We start from the raw sequence: 7,142 nt of genomic DNA, 5'->3' as shown, positions 1-7,142 counted from the left end.
GCTGTTCAGCTCACACCAGCCTGGCATCCGAGCAGGTTGGCTTCCAATCTGTTCTCATCCAGGAGCTTTGGGTGTGGGCTGCATGGTATCACCCTCAATTTGGAGGGAGCAGGGCAGCCACCCTGTTCCCTGTTGCGGGATGCTGATGCCCCACTGTGACTGTGCTCAGTGATCAGTGTGGTCCCTCTGCCTTGGCCTCCTGGATGTAGAAAAGACATACTAAAAAAATCTACCTGGCAGAGAAGTGAGGCTTCCTCAATTAATAAACGTGCTCTTGGGCTTGCCAGATGAAAGAAATGCAAAATACCTTGATAGCTTCTTGTATGATCATTAATAATGGCCCAACTTACCTGAAAGGCACAGTTCGTGTCCCCAGTGAGTTTTGATCTCCTGTCACTCTTGGCTATGTGGGATGGGTTAGGCTGCATCTCTTTGGGGAGTTGTTAGATGAGAAAACAGGCAGCAGATCTTTCTCCACCCCCTGCTTGGCTCTATTCCCAACACTGCCTCACTCCCAAGGATCAATATCTGAACTGAGGAATTACACTATTAAGCTGCATATTGTAATCATACATCAAGTAGAGTCCACTTCCCCCCCACCCCCTCCTTGGCTCCATGGTGGAGCAGGGTTGCTTTTGAACAGATTAAGAGCATCAGCCATGTGAAATATGTGGGGTACAGGGGTGGGACAGTCCTTCTGCAGAGCGTGTCTGCTCTGTGCGGGTTGCTCCTCCACGATTTGCATGACAGAAAAACAATCTTTTATTTATTTAAGTTGGAAATCCCTTTTGCATCTGAGCTTCAAGTGCACAGCAAACACACTTTGATCATTTTAATGCAGAAGTCGCCGATTTACAATAAATATTGTGTTTTCTTTTCATACATCTTTTTGTTCTTTGAGGAGATTAGAGCAAAGGGAGGAAAATAGTTTTGACCTCGTTAGAACTGCCTGGTGAAAGGAAATGTGCTGGGCTTCAGACTATCCCAAGCTAAGGACAGAAATTACTGCATTGGTCCCTTGGTTGGTAATTCCTGTGGTGCTTTATCAGGGCTTTTCTGCTGTTATCACGTGGTAATAATTGCATGTATTTTTGCTATATGCCAGGGTCTGAATTTGCACTGCCAAGCTGAGATGGGGACTAGGATTAAGCCCAAAATGGGCAGTGGGGTGTTAGAAAAGCAGCATTTTATTGAGATCTTGGGCACAGTATCACATCCAGGTTAGAATCCATTTCTAGTGAACGGAACGGTGATGCTTGTGCAAGGTCAGTGAATTGAAGGTGGGATCGAGTTGGCAGCTGATCTGCTGTGATCTGCTGAAGCTGGTTCTTGGGGATAGGGGCTTTGCCAGAGCATTGTGGAGGTGATGCTCCTGTGTGAGGAGCCTCCTTGCTGCTGCCCAACAAAGCTTTGGTGTGGGTCTGTGGAATTCCTCTTCCTTTTGGGGACAGAAATAGATGCAAAGTTGATACTTTAAAAAACAAACAAACGAACAAAACAAACCACAAAACCAAAAAGAAGCCTAAAATGCTGCCCAAGAGCCCCCACCCCAATGAAACAAAACCAATCCACAAAAAAACCAAACCCCAAACAATAAAAACCTCACCCCCTGATCCCACTCCCTCACTCTCACCCCCTGCCCCCCAAAGCCTATTCAGCCCACCTCAAACAAATGCAGCTTTCTTCTGGAGTAATCCAGTGTAAAGGGAAGGGCTCAGCTCCCTTTATTCACTTACACTGATCTGAGCTGACTTGGGTCTTTGTGGCCATCCCGATGCCAGGAGCAGCAGGTCCAGCTTACAGGTGTGAATTCCAGCTCCATCGCCTCTTAAAAGGGGGATTTTCATGCTGGTCAGGCTTGGACAGAGAGCAGTTAAACAAAAAGAGCAGTTTCCTTTGCCTGGGGTGTGCTGCCTTCCCTTTCTGTCCTTCGCTGCTCTTTTTATCTCCTCAGTCAATGTGGGTTCCTTTGCTTTATTCCATGCCTCTTCCTGCCTCTTCTTTTCCTTTTTTTTCCCCACCCTGAAGCAAATCCATGAAATCTTCTTCCTGATCCAAATTTCTAAATCAAAGGCTGTAAGGAAATTCAGGTTGCTTAAGCTTTACTCAAGGATGTAACTGGAACTGGCCAGAGCAGTAGGTGTGTTGGTTGCACCAGGCAGATTGGCTGTTTCAGGGGTTGTTATTGGGTTGTTTTGTACTCAGTTGGGAGCTCCCAGCTACTGAAGCTGTTGTGTGTATTGAGTTTGCAGTCCTAAGGATCAGGAACAGATGTGATGGAGAAGGGTGGGTTTGCCTTCTCCATAGGGAGGGTTGTGAGTAAAGAAACCTGAGAGAGGCATCACAGGGTTCCCCCAAATCAGGCTGTCCTCTGCTGCAGAGACAAGGAACAAAAAGGGGGGGGCTGGGGAGTAGTGGCAGTATAAACACATTTAAGTAATCCCTTTTTGAAACCCCTTGTCACTTATTATGGTCAAATCCAGCTGGATGGAGCCAGAGTGGCACATGAAGGGTTTTGTCTGCTGGGAAAGACATGTGTTGGAGGGCATGTGAGCAAACAGACAAAGTCATCGTGCCATCTTGTGGGGAGAAGGCTTTTCCTGCTGAGGAAATCCCAGACTGGTTGGTAGTTGTCCTGTTCCATCCTGGTGCTCACCAGGACCTCCTGATGTGCCTTGAAATGAGACTCTCCCCAGTTATGCCAGAGGTGAAGCTTTGTACAACATGGAGTCAGTGCAGGAGCTCACAGGGCGCTTCAATTTTCCTGGTAAAGATAAACCTGGGGAGGCACAAAACTGCAGAGATAATTTGTGACTCCACTTTGTACCCAGATGCATCCTCATCTTCCACCTCAGCAGGTGGGACAGACCGAGATGGGTATCCCAGGGACATGTTCCCATCCCTTTCTTGCTGCGTTCCATCTCTGAGCAGAGACTGGTATTGCAATGGTCCCACATGCTACTGGGCCCAACCTGGAGCACACCTAAGCCTGCTGGACAGCCTGCTGATGTGACCCCAGGGGTGCAGGGATAGGGCAGGACACCTCACTGTGTGTGGGAAACAAAACCTCAGGTCCTCCTCTTTCTCCCCAGCACTGACTGAGAGGTTTAAAAATGAACACTAGTTTTCACTTAAACCTCATTTCCTGCCTGTCCCATGGGGTTTGATGGTGTGAGTCCCTTCACAAACCATGTGCAGTGAACAGGTTTTGCTGGGAAAAGTCTCCAGGTCTTGGTGGTGTTCCTCCTGTCCTGTCAGAGGGCTTAGCAAGGCTGTTTCCATGGGCAGCATCAGCACATCCTCTGCCAAAGCCCAGACAACACTTCCCAGTTGTTATCCAGTGCCTGAGTTTAGGTTTCCCTTTGATAATAAAACAGTGGGTAAAAGGAAGCGATTAACAGCTTACAAATATATCTAGTTCCTTCTGAGTAAAGCCCTTTGCTTTATTTTTGGGGCTTGGAAGATGAACTGTACAGCACGTTGTTTGAAAGTGCATCCTCTGTTTTGGAAAAGCTCCATGTATTTTGTTTCCATGTTATCTGTGTGGTTGTAATTAGAAAACGATGTGCCTGCTACATGACCTCCTCCTAAAGAACCTTTAAAGTGAGACAATAACACTCGATTCCCTTTCTAAACCATCAAAAAGAAAATGGTTTTCAAGGCATTTCTTCCTCCTTCCCAGTTCCCTCTCTTCACCCACTTGGGTGGTCTAGTTTGACAACTTCTACAATAGAGGACTTTTTTTTTCTTACTACTTCTTTTTTTTCCATGGACAAACATGTCAGCACAGCAGAAAATCTGGAACTGGGAAACAAATGCTTCCCGTCCTCCCCCTAGAAAATCTCGGAGGCTGAGCACCACTACATTCTTCCACTGCTGCTGGAGAAGGCAGGGTGGGAGGCAGAGCTTCCTGGAGAGGGGAATGTGCTCAGCTGTCTCCTCCTTTTCTCTTTTCTTTGCTTTCTTTTGCTGCTTACCTGCTACAACACTTCATTGTCCCTGCCCAAAGGGAGGAGTGGGTGTGCCTTTTGGAGAGGGAGGGGCTCGTTGGGGCAGCACTGGAAGTGGGAGACAACATTATTTTACCTATGTTAAGATGAGGTGGGATAAATAGGTCAACAGTGTTGGTTTTCCATCAGTGAGAAACTTCTGGTCCTCAAAATCACCTGTTTCCCCAGCTGTTTGCTGTGCTCTCCCTGTGCAGCTGGCTGGAGCTGGGGGCAGCATCCCTAAACTGTGCTGTTGTCTGTGCCACACATGATGGCGTGTTCCCTGCTCTGTGCCATGCTGCTCTAAGGAGTCCAGCCCTCTCCTGGTAGATCCATCTGGCTCTTTATATTGTATAAGAATTTAATCCATCCTACCTCCATAGCAGATCTAAAAATAGGTTTCCCTCTCAGCTGTTTTCAAGGTCTTACCTGCAAAAGGTGAGCTCCTCATACTCCTCCTGGATAGAAAGCATGGCACAGAGGTGTGCTGGTGGAGAAGGTGCACCCCAAAACCCCTGCATTCTCAGGGTGCTGTCATTCTTCTTACAGGCTTCCGAGGAGCTAAACCTAGGGGGTGTTTTTATTTGCGTGGAGGACAGGCTTTGAGTGACACATCAAATGACCAGGGTTTGGTGTGACTTAGGAGAATTAGTTAATTTGGGTAGAGAAATCAAGGATCCCCACGGAGTTTGCAGTATAAAACTTGCTTCAGATGGTTCATAAACAAAGGGATGTGTTGCTAGGATTGCGAAGTTCAATGGATTTTTGCTTTTGCAACCCACTGTTGCAGTTTTACTCTTTCCCTTTTCGTCTGGGAGATATTTAGTCTCCTCTCAGCTTTGTTTTCCTCATGATATTTTTTAATTATTAATTTTTATTGTTTTCAATAATCCCAGCAGCAGGGTCTGCGTTTGCAGTCTGCTTCAGGAGACAGGGAAAAAAATAATCAGATGATAAATAGCAGAAATATTGAGTGGATATTAGAAAAAAACGTGTTGGGGACCTCAGCCAAACTGAAACCATCTCTATGGGTGGCTGGGCACATGCAGGTGGCAGGGGGAGAGGGTAAGTAAGCAAGGGACATGAAGCTGTGTGATGTGTTTGGGACAGCTCTATGCCACAGTGTTCCTCCACAGCTGCCCTTAGGCATGGTTAAGCTGCTGTATCAGGGTGCCTTGGTGCACCTCCCGATGCCATGATGTTCCTTAGTGACTCTTTATATTTGTTCTTTGTCTGACATTGCACAACAGATCAGGATTCCTTGATCTCGCCTTGTCTGGATTCTTTCATGAATTGCATCCATGTGTCTGAGGCACTGAGCCCTTTCACATAATTGGGCAACATTTGCATTAAGATGAACAGTTCGTTCCTAACTGAGCGTGGGTCGTTGTTCCTTCCAGTCCCAGGAGTGCCCATGTGAAGCACAGGACTTCCGATCCAGACGCACGGCTGCAAGTCTGGGACGTGGGGGCTACAGGACAACATTTGTTCCTCTTGTTTTTCCCTGGAAGCAGCTGGTTTTCCCTTTGGGGCAGGATATTGGCTATGCCTGGAAGCAGTTTAGAAATTGCAGGGAGTGCAGGAGTCAGTAGCCTGCCTGGTAAGTGGGGTCTCTTGCCAAAATGCATTGCTCTTCAGAGCCCTGCGCTTGCCATCAGCTCTCATGTGAGATAAAGACGGTGCATTTAAGACTTCAACTCAAGCCAGGTTGGACCTGGGCACATACAGGGCAGCTACTGGTGTTGTGGATGATGTGGTGGCTGCCACCAGATGATACTCATGAGCTAACAGCCCCTCTCATGCAGGACAGGAGAATGATGGCTAAAGCTGTGCGGGGAAGGCTCCTTCCATCCTTCCTGATGTGTACATGATTCATTAACTAGCTTTGTCCAGCTGGAGTTATGGAAACCTCATTCCAGCAGAACTCTGGTTTGATGACTATTCCCAGAGGTGGTATCTCAAGAAGTTACAAACTAAGGCTGGCATCAGCTGGGACAACTGTTACTCAAGTGTTTGTGCTGCTGTGTGCACATGAGTGTGTGGGACTGGTCTGTGACATGTCATAGGACGGCTGAGTTCTCGTACAGCTGGCAAGTTTTCCTAAGGCTTTCTCAGGGAATGATCCTTTCATTCATTTCAGTCTTCATCCTCTCTCTGATTTATTAGGGTGGCCTGACGTGCTTCTTCCTCCTTTTCTCCTTTCTCTCTTGTTGGTATTTGTTAGCAAATCACTACTGTTTCACAGGCAGAGAAAGATGATAAAGTGTGTGGTCCTTGTTTGCCCTGTGCAATGGTGACGACTTAAACAGCTGTCACTGATCCTCTTTGTGCACCCAGGCAGTGACTCTGATTTTGTAGCAACTCCAGCTATGGCAACACTGTACACTGACAGCTTAGTCCACAACTTCACTTTTTCTAAAATCAGCCCAAAACCGGGTGTTGCTGTCACTGAGCCATTGATATAATAGCAGGATCAGGCCCTGGGTGAGTTTTTAGCAGTAGGTGTTGGTGTGCACATCCAGATGTGGCTCTGGTTGCTTTGCTCTGAGACCCTGGTTTTCACAGAGGTTACTCAAAACACCATGAAAACATGAGTGTCTGACTTCCATGTGACCAAAACTTGAGACATCCAAAGCCTGAGGTTGTGCTTGACAAGGATAGTCCTTGAGAAAATGGTTAGCTCATCTATGAGAGTGTTGAGGCACAAGGATGCTGGATCTTTGGGTGCAGATGGGCTCTGTTATGCAGGGTAGGGATGCTCAAGAGAATCAGGGGGCTTGTTTGTCTTCAGCAGTCTCCTTGAAATAACATTTGGTTTTTAAATATTCATAACAATTGGCTCCTGTTTCCTCTCTACCAGGGAGGCACTATCAGAGCTAACTAGCACTAATTGGAGAGGGAGAGGCAAGGGGAAAGGGCATAAAACCCAGGAAAAGGAGTTGGGGGGAGTGTAGATCCCAGAGGCAAAGCTTAATACCATCAAACTTGGATGGAAATAATACTCTCACAGACCATGGAAACATGCCTCTTACTGTGGGAGTGCAAAGGGAAAACAGGGGAGAGATACGATAAGGCTGGTGAAGTCAGTGGAGTTGGTGCAGCGAACCCTGGGACGCCTGGCTGGATGGGCTGCCTTGCAGAAGTTTCCTTCTG

Source organism: Gallinula chloropus (genome assembly GCF_964237585.1).
Source record: "Gallinula chloropus genome assembly, chromosome: 20".
Lineage (NCBI taxonomy): Eukaryota > Metazoa > Chordata > Aves > Gruiformes > Rallidae > Gallinula > Gallinula chloropus.
Note: the sequence above shows the minus strand (reverse complement) of the source record.